This window comes from Zootoca vivipara, chromosome 7, assembly GCF_963506605.1.
Source record: "Zootoca vivipara chromosome 7, rZooViv1.1, whole genome shotgun sequence".
NCBI classification, from domain to species: domain Eukaryota; kingdom Metazoa; phylum Chordata; class Lepidosauria; order Squamata; family Lacertidae; genus Zootoca; species Zootoca vivipara.
Genome location: NC_083282.1, coordinates 47,070,958 through 47,088,594, shown reverse-complemented (window position 1 = coordinate 47,088,594; position 17,637 = coordinate 47,070,958). Strand labels below are relative to the sequence as shown.

The 17,637-nt window shown below is 42.8% G+C and overlaps 1 protein-coding gene across 6 annotated transcripts in view; it reads left to right on the top strand.

The window, feature by feature from the left end:
• Positions 1-3,863: 3,863 nt before the first annotated feature.
• The window catches only part of PTPRF (protein tyrosine phosphatase receptor type F), a 482,320-nt gene continuing 468,546 nt past the window's right edge, over positions 3,864-17,637 (top strand). For 3 of the 6 annotated variants that reach the window (XM_035122099.2, XM_035122095.2, XM_060276972.1), the window contains exon 1: positions 3,864-4,437. The gene's annotated coding sequence lies outside the window, so the exon portion shown is untranslated. Of the gene's footprint in view, positions 4,438-4,979; positions 5,141-5,257; positions 5,298-17,637 lie in introns of those variants that run through there. The other 3 variants (XM_035122098.2, XM_035122097.2, XM_060276971.1) reach the window with 3 other exon arrangements.

The following is a 17,637-nucleotide window of genomic DNA, read 5'->3' as shown; positions in this document are numbered from 1 at the left end:
CCCTGGATGTCAATTTCACCTTTGAAATCACAGTAATGTCCAGGATGTATGGCAACCCTAACTAAAATGACATATCTCTGGATATACCTCTGCCAATGGAGATAAGCCCATTTGATGTTGTGAAAATACTAGCACTTCACCAGTGGAGGGACAAAATGGACATAGGAACATGAATGGAGAATGAAAGGGAGCAGCAGACATATGCTGAATCCTTTGCATCCCACAATTCTTTATTCCACTCCCACCCCAGCCCTCTGATAACTCCAGAGGAGGTTTTGTAATAAAACAGAACCTCTAAAGAGAGCACAAGCCGCCATGCTGCCAACCTGGGAAATAAACCTAAGAACAAAGCATCTCACACAGGTATGGGGGAAATCCAAAGCAGAAATACTCCAGGTGTCTGTCCCGCTTCCCTTGCCATATGTGTCAACAATGTCTTGGTCAAACTCCATTGGTGAAGCAACACTTCCTCCCCTCAGCATCAATGTATCCCATAGAACAAGGGTTCCCAAACTGCGGTCAACAGACCATCAATGGCTCACCAGCTCAATTCAGGTGATCCACAGTATGCACATGCATTGCATTAAGTATTCATATTGATTTTATATTGTATTTTAATTACCTCTCTTGTTACTTATATTGTATTTTATTGTATTGCAGTTTGAATTCTATGTAACGTAATAAAATATGATATGTAAGAAATAAAAGAAGCAATAAAACACAATTAAAAATCATACAGCATCTAGCACAGCACATTACAATTGCTACAGCAGGCAGAAAAACAATTCAGTCGTCTACCGAGACGTTCAGCAATGTTTCAAGTGGTCTATGGGGGAAAACATTTGGCAAGCACTGCTACAGAGGGGGACACAAGTACTGATGCTGTGCTGAGATGAAACTCCCTGCTGGCCCTAAAGCTCCACAGGCAGGATGACAGAGTTCACACCACAACCTTCATTAACTACAAACCCGCTGAAGCAGTGCTCAGCATAGTTCAGGGTGGCCTCCGTCTTTTCTCTGTCCTCACTGCCAATGAGAGGGTCGAGGAGGGGAGAGGGTGTGGTGGAGAGAACATAGTACAGGGTCATGTTGATGGTGTTGCTTGAGAGGGTGTGAGCTTCATAACTACAAACCTTGGTTTGATGTATCAATCGTTCTGTTTGAGAGGCCCTACATAACATGGGGTTTGCCTACAAAACTCTACAAAATGACTACAACACCCTACAGGTTTTGTGAGAATCCTAAATTTTGGTGTTTGTAGTTAATGAAGTTCACACCATAATTGTAGTAGGCATGGAGGGCTGCTCACCACCCATCCCAGGCACCCCACTCCCATTGAAGCCAAGGCTGGCCAAACACTCATATTTGCTTTTCCTGGGGCTTGCCCCTTTGGCTTCACTTCTGTTATCTTTCTTGCTCCCTCATCTGTACTTGCAAAAGGATCCATTCATTGATAAGTGTGCCATTTTCCAGTTTGGACTCTGATTGGTGCAGTGTGTGTGTGTGTGTGTGTGTGTTGTCTGGGTTGCTTCCCACAGCTTTCCCATTGCTTGTTTGTGTTCCATGCACAATATTCCTTTACCCTTGTTGGGGCTTGAATTGATGAACAGCCTAAGACCTGGGTATTTGTGCCTTTACTGGGTGTGCCACTTTTGAAAGTAATGTTTATGGTGCTTATGGTAATACATTGTGAGAAGATGTCCCCTGTTGCATGTATTGGCCCCCTCTCTGCTGTCCTGCTGGGCAGGAGTATTTTGCTGTGTTCACCCAGCAATTAGTGGGAATTAGTGATGACGCTGCTATTGATGTTGGGGGCGTAGCTGGCATTGTTGCACTGTTGAAGGGAAACTCCCCACCAGGGTAGAATCATATATTGAACAGATGGAAAGCTCTTTAACTTGAGTAGGCTGAAAGCAAAGAGTAAGGTTACCATAACATCCGTCATAGAGCTTCAGTACTGATGACAACATAGTGTGTGCACACTCAGAGGATGACCTCCAAACCATCCTAAATAGCTTCACAGAAGCTTACGAAAAGCTTGGCTATTGCTCAACATCCAAAAAACCAAAGTGCACAAAACAACCCCTCCACAGTGCCACAAATCCAATTTAATGGTGTAACGTTGGAAAATGTTGATCACTTCTACCCGGGCAGCTATCTTTCCACAATGGCCAACATTAATGCTGAAATTCAGCATTGCCTGAGCTCTGTGAATGCAGCTTTCTCCCAATTGAAGTGCAGAGTATTTGAAGACCAGGACATTGGCAGGGAAACTAAACTGCTTGATTAATATCAAAATGCTATTGTACTACCAACCTAATTGTATGCTTGTGAAACATGGGCCACTTATAAACGCCATTTCCAATTCCTCGAAAGATTCCATCAACAGTGTCTCTGAAAATTTTAACATATCACTTGGGAATACAAGTGATATATAATGCCAATGTACTGGAAGAAGCAAAGATCACCAGCGTCAAAGCAGTGATTCTTCAGCATCAACTTTGTTGGACTGGTCATGTTACTCGGGTGCCTGATTATCGTCTTCGAAAGCAACAACTCTATTCCAAACTTTAAAATAGAAAATGTAATGCTGGTGGGTCAAAAAAAGAGGTTTAAAGACTCTCTCAAGGCAAATCTATAAAAATGTAGAATTAACACTGACAATGGCCTGTGAGTGCTCCAAATGGAAAACAGCCTTTACCAAAGGTGTCATGGGTTTTGAAGATGCTCAAACTCAGGACGAAAGGGAGAAATGTATTAAGAGGAAGGCACATTTGGCAAACCCTCACCTTGATCAACTCCTGCCTGGAAACCTATGTCCCCACTGTGGAATCCAGAATTGGCCTCTACCGTCACTTACAGACTCACAGATAAGACTATGTTCATGGAAGACAATCTTACTCGGCTCCGAGTGATCGCCAAAGAAGAACTGTTCAAATTTTTTTTTTTACCGGGTGTATATAGGATACCAGCTAACTCACACTGAGATTGTGGCAGCATAAGTGGACCATAGGATTGCTTGGTCCATATTTTATTTTGCTTTCAAGCTGCTGCTGCTGCTCAAATTCTGCTTCTTCTTACTTGTCTCCATCCCTCTCTTTTTTCTTGTTGTCTCCAGCTCTTTCATTTCAAAGGCCTGGAAGTGCCTGGAAACTTCCATTTCACTGTATCTGAAGAAGTGTGCATGCACACGAAAGCTCATACCAAAATAAAAACTTAGTTGGTCTTTAAGGTGCTACTGAAGGAATTTTTTTATTTTATTTCAAAGGCAGTTTAAGATGTGGCTCTCCAAGTTTATGCCTGCCAATATCTTTTGGCCTCAAGGCTAGGCATGCCTCAACAAGCACGAAAGTGTATAACACAAGTTAAGAGAGGCTTAGATTTTTTTAGACAGAGTTAATAATGCACAACAGCGCAATTTTAATTAATGATGGATGTTTTAATTATTTATTTGCACAGCCCAATATGGTGGCGGTGGGGGGGGCATAGAATAGAATAGATGTACACTGAGAAGCTAGTACGATATGGTAGAGAACATTTTCAGGGAAACTCTCCCCCTCCCCAGGCCTTGACAAAGAGGGTTGCCGACTTACCTACTGTACTTCATTACCTGGCTGTCTCTGCTGGAGAGGGTTGTGCAGGCGGGGCTGGAGAGTTCAGGCAATGACCAGTGAGGAAGCAGCTCCGCCTCCAGCCGGTCTCGGGAATGAGGAGGTGGAGTTGCTGAGTCCAAACTCACGAAAAAGGTGGTGTCGGGTGTGTCTGAGTCCGGCCTCCTTGAGATTTGCTAACCTTTAGCCCTGGGGCCCCAGGGCAGTTCGCACCTATTTCTGACTAAGGTGGCATGAGTCAATATAGGAGAGGGGTGGGGAGCGGGAGGCGGAGATCATGACGACGACAGCACTTTTGCAAATGTACAGGAGAGTTTGCTTCGCTCAACAATCCCGGGGCAGTTGTGCGCGATACCTGACCCTCACATTGTAAACAACCCCCTCCCAATCTCTTCCGTGCGGGTGAGGGGCGGGAGGACATCAGGGTCCGCACGAAATAAAATAGGCGGAAAGCGCGGGAGCCGAGCAGAGGGTTGCAACAGGAAGAATTATCTGAAAGACGGGTGAGGTGGTGGGGGATACACAGCTGAAACCGGGATCTTCTGGAGGCGGGAAGTAGCTGCTGCGGAGCTTTAATGGTGTCGATTCCGTGGAAGACATCGGCAGAGGGTAAAGCGGCTTTCGAGAGAAGAAGCCGACAATGGTGAAGCAGAGAGAGACGGCGCGAAGTGTCTCCTGGAGTGTGCGTGCATAATTTCTACACCGGGGGAGCCGGATTCTATTCCAAGCAGGTTTACTCGGAAGTCAACCCCACGGGTCTTACTCCCGAGAAAAGCACAGGATAGTCGGGTGAGCGAGTAATTCTAGGGGCGCGACCCCATGAATGGTGAGTTTCTGTGAGAAACCTGGAGAATTTTGACGCGCGGGGGGGGGGGCGCACAGTGAAGAAGAGTGCCGGGGCACATCAACTCTCTTTCCACATTAACTCAGCGTTAGCTGGAGAAAGGCTGCGTGCAAAATGTCTTTGCGTGTGAATGGGAGGTGGGGGGGGGGAGAGAGGAGGAGGTCGAGGTGAACGGAGTGGTCGTAGTCGGTTGTGCGAGGAGAGCTGCGAGGAACGCGGAGTGACGGTGAGGCGGCGGCGGGGTGGGGGCGCGCGAAGAGAAAGAGGCGCAGCAGCCCAATGGGGGGTAGGTGGGGGGTGTCAGGGGCGCGCGAGAGGAGGAGGGGTCGGCGGACGGGTGGGCGCGAGGCACTCCTGGGCTCTGCGGGCGGGCTGGTTGGTTAGCTGGCTGTGGGCACGCGCGGCGCGGGCCTGCTGAGGCGGGTTGGCTGTGCTGGCGGCTCTTCAGGCGGGCGCGCGCGGACTGGGCGGGAGCTCGTGCGAGGGAAGGGAGCGGAGGGGCTCCGGGAGCTGCCGGTGTGTGTGTGTGTGTGTGTGTGAGAGAGAGAGAGAGCGCGCGCACGCGCGTGTGTTCACGGAGAAAGAAAGAGAGAGAGAGAGAGACGGCGGCGAAGCCCGGCGCCAGCGGCTGGTTGGCGGGTCGGAGCGAGGCAGCATGCGGGTGGCGGCGCCCCGGGCGCGTGTGGTGAGTAGTTTCTTTGGCGTCTCACGGTCTTGCCGGTCACCCGCCGCCTGTTGAGTAGCGGGAGGGGGGGGGAGAATGCATTTGCTGAAATAAAAATTCCTTACCGCTCCCCCCCAGCTCCCGCCGCTGCCCACCGAGCCCTAAAGCTTCCTTCGAGGTGAGTTACTCTGAATGCGCCGCCGCTTTCGGCGGGATCAACCTCGATCCGACCCCTGGGGCAGAAGCGCCTTCTTTCCCCTTGTTGCCCTGGGATTCTTCCTGCGCTCCCACAGCGGGAACTTGCCCACCTCGAGGAGAAGAAACCTTTTGGACCCGATCCACTCTCGTGCAAGAAAGGGGAGGGGTTGTTGCCCAGTCCGCCCGTCTCTTACCTGCCGACGCCATTCTTACTTGATTCCTTTTTAAGAAAAATATATATTAAAAAATCAGGATTTCAGCTGAGGGTTAATTCTCCCCACCCCCCACCTGCACAGATTCTTGGCTGCTTTTTCCACGCTGGCCTCCATGTGTGCGCGTGTGTGTTTAGTTCATATTATTTATTACACGGAGACTTACATTGTACCTGTTTTGGAACTGTTGCATGATACGGCATGTGTATGTTCTCCTCTCCGCCCTTCCTCGATTTGCATACTTTGTTCATGGCAGGCACAAAAGCCAGAACTTTTTGTTTATTTGTATTAATCAAATGATGGTGTTGGTTGTAGACACTAATTTAAAATAAAGAAATTCAAAGACCCTTCTTCCTGATCGTGTGCTGAAGGACTTGTTTTTTACATTAAAAAGAAACCTTAATATGTGAAAAGAATAATAATGAAAGCATCAAATGCCCAAATACTCTTGCAGCCTGGAAACATGAGGTATGTTTTCCATGTTAATGAATGTGGCCTAGTGACCTTTCCCACTGGAAGACGTAATATACTGTGGTAGTGCCTGTAAGAAAATCAGTCTCGGTGTATATCCCCCCCCCCAATGGCGTTTGGAAAAGGTGAAGAATAGACATGATCAGTCTGCCTCACTTCACCTGCGGTGCCTAGGACCTAAGACTTGCACAGTCAGGAATGTTGCTTTGCCTCGCCTGCTTCTCCACCCTGAAAGAAATGTTTAGAAATACAATCTTTTGGATTTGTCCCAGGTCTACCATACAGTCTGGAAAAGAGAAGCAGTGACACCACTCTAGTAAGAGCCTCGAAACCAGATGCTTTCAGAATGCCTGCTTCATCCTTTCAAATGGCAACCAAGAGTGTCGGGTTTTTTATTTCTTCTCGCTTTGTTCTTTTTGACTGCAGATTGATGGAAAGAAATGAGAGAGAAACAATGAGTTTCCTAGCTTTGGTCAGACTGGTTTGTGGTTGTTGTTTTTTTAAAAAACTCACAGACAGCTTTAGAAAGGAGCCTTTTTGCTTCAAAGTCTATGCTTAGTGCTTTGAGCTAAACGTGGGGTAATTAGAAAACTACCTGAATCACATTTTTTTTTCTCTTGACAGTTGCTTATTAGCATTTATCATTTTGTTTGCTTCAAAGGAAGAAGTGGATAAAAATTATGGAGTGTTTTCTGTGTACTTAACATTAGCTTTTTTCTGTGATGCCGGTTTCTTTTTCTTGGAATAACATTTGCGGGGGGAAATGAGGCAATTGATTTTTTAAAAAATAAAATATAAATATGTAGCATGTTAAATAGTAGTTGGCAGGGAGTGTTAAAAGCTGAGCAAAGTTCCTCTACATGACAGTGACTTAGGTGCTGGGGAAATAACTGTTGTATTTCTCAGAGCCTTAGTATAGAATGAAGACAGTGGTAGGTTTCCCTTCAGAGTTAGGTGATATACCCTGCTACTATAAATTCCTTTTTTATTTCTTTTTTGCCATTCAATCTCTGAGGTCTTCTAATATGCTTGTGCTCAAAATGTAAACTTTTGCCCCCTGTTGGACTGGCAGGAGTACTTTAGAAGAGAAGAAAAGGGCCCTTTTAAAATGCAAATGGTGTAGGCACTTTGTCAGCCAACTCCCACTCAACCTGTTGGTTTCTTTTTAACTGAAGCAATGACTGGCAGACTGTATGAAATCCCAAGACTGCTTCTGAATATCAGGAACGAGAGTAACATTTTCAGTTTTGCGCTTGCCAGTTGTTAAACACCTCATGCTGCTGGCTTTACATGGCTGTGCACAATCCTGAACTATGAATAAATTTGAGTTCCGTATTGTGCAGAGTAATGTAGCTGTGTGAAATACATTAAAAGAATGAAGGAAAATGAGTGCATGAAACCCTTGGTTATTTCCTTTATCAATTGTTTCAGTTAAGCTGTTTCAGCTCTTGAAAGTGCAAAGTAAGTATTCACCATAAAGATTAAAACCATAAAAATTTCCACTCTACATGCATGCATGTAGATAACTTGTATGCACAAAGGGTGATGGTCCGTGGCAATTACTTCAAAGAATGCTTAGGATCATACTTATTTAGCTATCATGTTATCAACTGTAGTTGTGCTGTTAAAATGGCCACTTGTCAAGTAGATAACTGAATTATACAGAGTGATTTGTTGAAGACATAGCTATGGGCTGACAAATTAGCTATCTTAATGTTCCCAGTGTTTTGCAATCTTTGAATATTGTTAATTCAGCCTTGTAGTTAAAAGTTTCAAGGAGTGGTAGTTACTCACCCAATGCTCCATTTGTCTGATCCTGTCTCATTCCCACTCCACCACTAGTTTCATTCTATACTGCCATGTTTCCAGAAGACCGACAGTAAGCTGATGATTAGTGGACTATTTCCATGTGTCACAATAACAATTATTATTATTATTATTATTACTATTATTTGTACCACACCCCTCTGGCTGGGTTTCCCCTACCACTCTGGGCGGCTTCCAACAAAAATTTAAAATACATTAAAATGTCACACATAAAAAACTTCCCTGTTAATGTTGCTCCTTCCTTTATCTGGAGGGGAGGTGAACAATCCCAATTCACAGCCTCCATAACCAAGTTAACTGGTTACATTATGGAGGCTTTGCCCATGTCTGTCTTTGTTTCCAGAAAATTGTAGGAGTCTCCTGATTTCCTTTAGGCAGTTTTTGCTCACCACAAGTGACCAGGAGAATGTTGAATTACTAGCATAAATTAACTTTGCCATGAAAATAATGAACAAATTGGGCACAATCCACCAGGAATGCTGTCTCATTCAAAGGAGTAAGAATGCAGGAACATAGATGTTCTTGAGTGCAACTTCAGTTAATTTATGTGAGAATTGTGCAGGGACAGTGCCTGGTTGATAGTCTTATATTTGCATCTGTTAATAACCATATATGCTCATCTTTAAAAAGAAAATGCTACATGACAGTTTTAGATTGCCAATGCTGTAGGCTGCTTCTCTTTGTCGCTAGAGGCCCTGGGGTGACAATATCTTCATTTAAAAAACTACTTGATGTGCATAGCACTCATTATCTTGATGCTTGATTCACAGTGTCCAGTTTTATGTTGCTGTCAGTGTACTTTAATCCTTGGTTTATTACTTTGCTATGATGCCATTGTTTTAGCTGTGGTTCTGAGATAGTACTTACATTCAAGAGTGTGATCAGCAAACTTAACTTTATCAATAAGAAATCAATGTAGCCTGTCATCACAAAAGCCAACCTTGTGAACTAAGCCAGTTACAAATCAGTGTTAGTTTATTTGTGTTTCTAGTGGGTTGCTTTTAACTCACTAACTTTGAGGGTGACCTGCTTTGGCATTCCTCCCATTTCTGGAAAAGGCATTCATAGCAAAGAGTTAAACAGCTTATGGACAAAGAGCTAATGCATCCCTTAGCACAGAAGATTTTTATAATTCAGCTTGGTTATAAATATCGCCATATGCCTTTGTTTGCTTTTTTATGTACTGCTTACCCATGATAGTGTGTTGGCTTTTGGCAGAAACAGTAAAAGAAGTCATAGCCAGCCTTCTTCTGTTGTTCTGCTGAAAGTGTCAGAATATTTAGCAAATAAAGTATGAACAATTCTGTATTGATGCCTTTTGGTTCACATGGGCTGTAAGTAATGTTTGGATTCTTTTCATTCTGGTTTATTGTGGTGGTGCTCAAGAAAGTCTCACCAACATCTTGTGTCTTTTTCCAGCAGCAGTTGCTGGAGAATGTGACTCCAAGGAAGGAAAATATCAGTGTAACAGAAGAAAAGTCAGTTTTTTGTGGGCTTTGAGAAGAATTGCTTAAAGAGTTTCAGCTGAGTTTTTGACCTTCTGTAAATCTACTTGTAATATAGGTTCATACATTTTCTTTGGAATCTGTATACTTAAATCTGCAAATGACATTGTTGGAGCCTGCTAATAGCATACTACCAAAGAAGCACAGTTCTTCGAATGTTATCCCATTATACATCTCAATTTCAGTATTGCTTTTGCCAGCAAATGTTTCTAAAAGATGCAGAGCAACTTCTGTAAGGAACATATTGTTGCTGATCATATTGACCTTCATTAGGCACTAAATTTGGGGGCTTTGTTTTCCCTGCCCCTGAAGTTATGTTACTGTAGACTCTAACAGACCAACCTAATCAGGAGTTTCCCCCAAAAGAAATGGATTCCTTGGATGTTACTTAAAGATACTTGAATAAGACGAGAGCTTACGTAAACTGTTTCAGCAGAGTGTGATTAACATGTTTGTGGCAGCATAGTGTGTAATCGACACTTTCATATATCGTGACTTGCGTGATTATGAAAAGGTTGAGATGTGTATTTTATATGGTAATAGGATTGTAAACTTACAAACCCATCAAGTATTTGTTGGATCAGCTAAATACCACTAGACAGCAGTTTTCTGGACTTGTTAGTATATTATGAAGGGCAAACCTTTCTGCATTCCAATTTTACAATGGTTTCTAAAGTGCTTTTCAGAAGAGGCTAAGAGTTAAACTACTTAGTTCCCATTATGGAACACAAATATTATAATAATGGTAAAATGCTATATCTAAGATGTTCGGGGGAAATGCTGATGTGTAATGCTAATCCAGCACGGAAATATTAAGTGTCCCTTGTACAATGCAGGATAAGAGGATCACATAGTTTTTGAATCATAGAATTGTAGAGTTGGAAGGGACCCCGATGGTCATCTAGTTGAACCCCCTGCAATGCAGGAATCTCAACTAAAGTATCCATGACTGATGGAAAAGTTGACAGTTATACTTGAAGTGGTATGCATTCTAAAGAGTGCACTGCAAGATTTGTGCAACAAAATTGTGTAATGCTTAATTTTTTATAGGTATCCAGAAATGGAGGTCTGAAGGCATAAATTCAGTAGTGTGGGGGCTTCTGCTGCAATCCTGATAATTTGCTTCCTATTTTTTCTAGCTCTTTGTCTTATAGATAACATGGGAGGATATTTTAAAATGCTCAGAAGAGATACTGCTTGTTAAGAACCTGGTTTAGTTCTGAACTTACTGCTTTACTGTTAGTTAAATATTAATTTAACTTGAATTTGTTCAGTGGAAACACCAGTGGTTATCTCTGCCTTGCATTGAAAAACCTTGGGGCAGACTGCTTTTAAACAATTCACATTTCTTAATCACGTTTTTAAAAATGTATTTTAATTACTGTTTATGCTCTGCTTTCTTATTCAGCAGATTCCACTTCTACTGATACATTTCTTTCATCATTATTAAAAATATTGGCCAAGAAGTCATGGTTATTGCTACCTAGAATATTGTTCAGACTTTCTGCATGTACAAAGCAGTCTCAAGTTACATTATCTGAATCAATGACTATGTGCCAACAGGGGAATGGGGAAATAATTGCAGTTTACAGAAAAGTGATGGCTGTTGCATTGAATTTCAGTTGTAGGTTTGCAGGTTTATTAAAGTATCTTACAAGTGGGAGTTGCAGTAGAATGTGGAGTGCTCCTATTCAGTGTCCTATTCAGCCATGCCTTCTGCTACTATATCCCATTCCCTCTCACCCTTTGTTTTTCTATCCAACCCTTAAAGCCAACACTTCATGGCCACTGAGCATGCTCAGTCCTCCTTGGGCTGTCTTGCGGAGCAGTTACTCCTTTAGTTTTTCCTCATAAATTTTGTTTTACTTCTTCACACCTTGTTGTTTCCCCAAGACTACTCAAGCCTCCTGGTTGTATGTCTGTGATCCCATTCTAGCTGTATAAGGCTAGCTATTTGGATATGTTTAGCAGTAGTACCGTATGTAAAAGAGGGACTTGCAACAGAATGTTGCTGTGTGGGGTGCTCTTGTTCAGACTGCTCCATTCCATTTCCCCTCCTGCCTGGCTTTCTGTATCCACTCCCAACTATTAGTAAGCATTCTGTGACCATTGAGTTGCTTTTAGTTAAGTTTGTTTTTGAATTCCTACAGTCTCTGAGATTTTGCAAAGCTGCCTAATATGCTTCTCTTATGCATGGATGGTACCATTTTGGTTACATTAGCATTGTTATTCACATATTAAATATCAGAAATAGAGGGGTGATGATGATGATTTGTTAACACTTAACTTGTATTAGACTTGACTTTATCAAGTTGGGCCTAGGAAAGAGCTTTCAGCACAGTAGGATGGGTTGAAATTGCATCTATTTGTGCATGTATGTTCATTGCCTATTGATACAATTGAGAGCCCGGATGACATTTTATTAGGCATTCATTTATTTCTGCCCTTTCTCCGAGGAGCATAGAGCAGTATACAGGGCTCTTCTGTTTTTAACTCCTCAGAATGATCCTGTGAGATAGGTTAGGTAGAGATTATGACTGGCCCAGTGAATTCCGTGGTTGAGTAAGAGTTTGAATCCAAATTTACTTAGTGAAAGTTGAAAAACCAGTACAGCACACAAATTTTGAAAATGAAATATATCTGCATTTGGCAGGAATTTACCTAGGTCACCTGTATGGCTAGTGTGAATTTTCTGTTATTGAACCATCATTTATTTTGATTAACATCTCTGTATAGTAGATATATTTCTGGTTGGAATTGTTTTATTTTTTTGGAGTATTTTTTTCCTCTTTGCTCTTTACTTTCACTTATTATGCATTTTGTTTTTATTTTGCATTTTTATGCTGTGAACCGCAAAACTAGGAGGAGCAACAGATGTGACTTACCTTTAGACAGTAGGCTACATTCCAGCAAGATGTTTCTATGTACCTCTTTTTATCCAGGCAGAGAAGAGGCATTATTGTAGTTCAAGGACACTTCCAGGCAAGCAAAAGAACTCAAGGAGGCTTGGAGCAGGACTTGGGGGGTATGGGATCTGCAAAGAAGGAGCAAGATCTGGGGATAATGCTGGGGGTTGAATAGAGAGACCTGGAGTTGCATTTGGCCCCTGTGCCTGAGATTCCCCATCTCTGCTCCAAAGCAAAAGTGCTTTCACATACATGATAAATTAATTATTTTTAAAAAGTAAGTTTCAGAGCCAAAAGAGGTTGGGCATAGGAGAGGGAAGAAGTTCAGGAAAAAGATAGCTGGAGTTAATGCTTGTCAAATAAAAATTGGAGTATTGGTTTCAGCATAACATTGTAGGAGATTGGTGGTGAGTGGTTATTCTGTGGTGACTTACGTGTCCTGACCTGTTACATGGATTTTTTTTAGTCTCTTTGTTTAGTGTAGGCATTTACAGAGTTCATATGCATGATCAAATAACTTGTGGTGTTCAGTTACACAGGTGTTATTTGGTCATAATTACAACAGCTCAGCTGGAATCAACTATTTCTGCATCAGTGCACCCACATCTTCATTCAGAGGTCCATAAATTTTGTGTTGGCTCACTAGCCAGTCATTCTCAAGTGGAATGAAACGATACCTCTCTTCTACCCCAAGAAGGGGATCTTGCTTCACTGCATATGCTGCTTCAAAGAACACAGAAAAAGAGAGCACTTGTTTGTTCAAGATTTGGGTCCATTTTATTTTCTTTTGGTGGCAGAAGTAGCAATCCTCTGGTTTTTCACTTGAAACAGACTGGTTGTTGTTGGAGCCTTAGGTGAGTCTTTCAGCTGCAGCCAAGCTCTGTGGTAGTATCTGTACTGCCTGCAGCTGCACCATGAGGTGTCCACGGCAGCAGCATCTCAAGATGGCCCTTAGCACCTCTGTCTTAAGGAAGTCTTCTCTCTCACTTTTGTCTCTAGCCATATGGCAGGAAAGAAGGAACAGCAACAGAAACTCCTGTCAACACCAGCAGCGGACGCATATCTGAAAAGGGGGCCTATGAGGAGGAGAATGTCCACCCTCAGGACCCATCTGGGGCAGCATTGCAAGGGAAGCCAGAGAGAAGTGGTAATGAGAGATAGTGAAATGAGTAGACAGGGAAAGTTGAAGGAGGAATTTTGGGTCTGAGGGAAGGGAGGAATGTGTCATGGTGGAGAAAGAACAAGGTGAGTAAACAACTTAGAAGTGTTAGCATACACCATGGGAGAAATGAGGGCTGCGTGCCCTCCCGGCTGCCGGGTGATCTCCACCCTCCGGTGCAGCGTGCGATAACGACCTGGGCTTCAGAAGCCACGGCATGCTGTAATAGCAGAATCCACTGTGCAACAGAAACGATAGGAGAGAGACAGTAGTGGCATTATTTACAAACATTCAGCATATCTCAGGAGAGAGGAAAAACATGTCTGCTCTCCTTCATGGTCAAACACAGAAGCAGAAGCAAAAGCTACATGCAACGGAAGTTCACAGACATGTGGTACACAACAGCTACATGTCTGTAACTTAAGGTGGAATGGAATTCTCAACATCCTCCCCCATTCCATGTAACCTGTAGTTACAGTGTTTTACCCTAACTGCAACTTCTGTACATAAACCTGGAGTTGTTCCTTGTTAACAACTTTGGAGAACAGATCCACAGGTATTTTGTTATCTGTCATGTAGGACATCTGAATAAGCCCTTTCCGGATACACTCCCTTGCACGATGTAACTTGATCTGCAAGTTCACAGACATGTGACACACAACAGCTACGTACATGTCTGTAGCTTAAGGTGGATTGGAATTCCCAACATCAAGAATCCTACCCTAAGCTACAAGGAAGGTGAGCAACTTCACTTATACTAGCAGCACCCCACCCCCTTTCCTCTCTTGCCTTCTTCCCATTTCCCCAAACATTTGGGGAGGTGGTGGCAGAGCTCTGAGAGGCAATTCGTACAGTTTCTTAACTTCTCTGAAGCCCAAGAAGACCCTACCTGTGCTTCATATAATCTGTGCATGCCACAGGACTCAAGGGTGAGTGAGTTTGTCTTTCTTGCATATAAATCAACATGCAAGAGACCCAAACATCTTCTGGGTTCTCTGCAACTCCTGAGAGAGGTGACAGGATTTGCAGGACCGTGCCCTTGTTCTTTAGGAGCATGCACTTTACATCCTGATCACTTAGCTCAGAGGTTGCCAACATTTTTGAGCCTGTGAGCACATTTGCAGTCTGGATAAACAGTCATGGGCAACTGCTCCTACCACAACAAAGCACACACACCTTATTCTGCAAATGCTTCTTTCAAGCCTAATTTCAACAGTAGAAGGGAACTCTGCAGGTGCCAGGAAAGGACTTGTGGAACATTGCTGTCCCCAATTATTTTCTTCCCAGGGTTTGGGAAGCAACTACTTTTGTACTGCAATTATTAAGAGAAAAATAGGGGCTCTGATCTGTCTAATAGTGATATCATAGATGTCAGGGGCTGGCAGGCCTCTGATGAGTGGGGGCGGTGGTTTGTAGAGACCTGTTAAGCCAGGAAGCAAGAATCGGAGGCAGGGGAAGCTTTAGAACTAGAAGGTGGAGCACAGGATGCCTCAGAAGAAGATGAGAAAGAGGCAGTCAGACAAGTGAAAGGCTAGGTGCTTCTCCACCCTTTCCTGTACCATTGTCCTCCAGAACCAGGAGGCAATTGAAAAGGGGTGCATAGAGAAAGTTTCCACACTGGTGCAGTCTCAGGTTGTGTGCACGCAGCCCGTCGGGTGAAGGTATATAAACTGGTGGAGGGGGAGTAGCCCCATCATTGCTGCAACTGCTCCATAGAGTGTGGACCTGGGAATAGCTGCCTAGCTGACAGATTGGTGTGCATAGATATACAGAGATGTAGAAGTGACTGTAAATGTTATCTTTGACAATAAATACTTAACTGTCTGCAGTGTGAATTCCTTGGCTGGGAAGTACCATTGACAATAGATGACAATCTTTTGTACCCTTTCTGGTTGACCTGGTTACGGTGCCAGAGGAGCATTTTCACAAGCAGCAAAACATTTGTACAGGATTATTGCACATCAAGATCTATATGGCCCTTTTCCTACACACGAATGTATGAATTAAGCTAAAGGGCCTGTAGAGGAAAACACAAGCAACCTCTTTCAAGTCATATCCTGAAGAGACCAGAAGAAAAAAATACTCCCATTGACATCTAGGGGAGACAATGACTAACGCAATCAGTCTTGAATTGTTGTTAAGTAGCTATATACCTTCTGTGACTTTGCTTCTAGCCAGTGTTAGAAAAGTGAGATAATCTGCAACATGGTACAGTGAACAGCTATGCAAAGACCTGTTACTATTATGCAAACATAACATTAACTGGATTGGACTGTCTGTCTGGAAGGAGCTGCAGCTGGCATACCAGCTGTAACTTGTGAAAGTTGTGTCATGCCACTTAGGCCTCCAAAGTCAAGGCTGCAGCTAATCTGATACCCTCAGATTATAAATTTGAGACTTTGGAAGAGTTGGTTGAATGCTACTTCTCTGGGCAAATAAACCATCTGTTGATAGTATCCCCATCTTGTTTGGATTTACATTGTTAGTCATCTTCTACCGTAGCCCATTAGAGAATCCTGTTGTTGACTCAGCATTCCTATGGCTTTGCCTGAATTTGATGAGAAGGAGAAGTAGAGGTGGGTGCTATCTACAGGTTGATGACACCTCACTCAGCAGTTTTATGTAGGTATTAAACAGCATGGGGGACAACACGAAGCCCTGCATATCTGCTATGGTTCAGAGCAACCATCTGCCATTTGGGCTGGGTGATAACTGGTTTTCGGTATTGCGATATATCGGCAGCAAAACATTGCAATATATTGATATATCTGAAATAAGGAAGGAATTACCGTATGCAAAGGCAAGCAGGACAATGTCCTGGCAACTGCTACTACTTAAGGGTCTAAAACGGATAAATTATGATATTATCAATCATCTCATGGTAACTTTCAGCAGCAGGCAAGCCAATATGCAACCAAATGAGACTTGTGGTTGGGGGTTTGGCTACCAAATGGTGGTATTCAGGACAATCCAGAGTATGGTGATGAATCATAGTGAATACAAATAATCTGGGATTGTCAGACTGCCAGCAGACAGTGTTTAGTTACTGTGATGTTTAGCTGGTGAGTTATCACAATGTTGAAAACCAGATATTGCCTAGCCCTTAGGTACATTGTGATCCATGATACAGTGGTACCTCGACTTACAAAGACAATCCGTTCCGCAGCCATCTTCGTAAATCGAGGTTTTCGCGCGGCGAAAAGACTTCTGGGGTTGTCGACTTCGGAAGTCGAAACCTTCGGAAGTCGAAGTGTTCGGATGTCGAGGTATGACTATATATTGTCAGCTCAAATATTATGAACTTCAAACCGGCTTTGGACAATATATTGATATATTGCCCAGCCCTCTCTGCTATCACCAGCTTTTGGAAACAGTCATCAATCAAGACTGAGAAATGGAGTTTATGGGCACCTTGATAATTTTTTTGGGATGATAGAAGTTTTAGAAATTGCTTCTCATAACATAACCATGTTAAAACGATAATTACTGTTATAGTTTTTGTAGCATTCTGGCATAAAACAATAATTGGAACTATGTCACTTTGCAAACCTGAGTGGATCTATAGATAAACAAATAACAAGAAATACCTGATCTTTTTTATTAACCAAGCATAGTGAAATGCAACCAGTTAACAAACAGTATGGCTTGCAAAACACAGTGCCCTAGAAACACAACATCCTTTGTGCCTAAAAGCTGCCGTGGCTCCTATGTTCTCAGCATTTATTAACTGATTTTCTAAATTTCTCTTTGACCTGCTAACAAAAGGTTTCTTTTTATAGAACTTCTTTCATAACTACCGGTAGTTTGTTCATGTCACCTCTGTGTAAAGGCATCTGTGCATTTTTCTCTCTTCTTCCTTTTGGGCGTCCTTTGTAACTTTTGGTTGAAACAATAAACTTAGTGTTCCTTTTTGAACATCTGGTTGTTTTTGAAATGGAGCTCCATGAAATACTAGTTTTTAACCTCAATCATATGAGGCATCTTTAATGGTTTGTGTTTTTCTTTTCCGCTGTGGAGAATTTGCTTCCTGAATTCTGTTTCGTTGTTCCTGGGCAACTTTCAATTATATTGTGTGAGGTACTAAGGAGAATTAAACCCATGGAAACAAGTGTTTCAGCAAACTGAAAGGCGCTTGATCACGTTGTCCATACCTCTTGTTAAAATGAAAATTGTAAACTTGTGAAAAAAACGGTTATTGCTTTCTGGAGACCTAGGAAACAGAAATTCATATCTAATATAC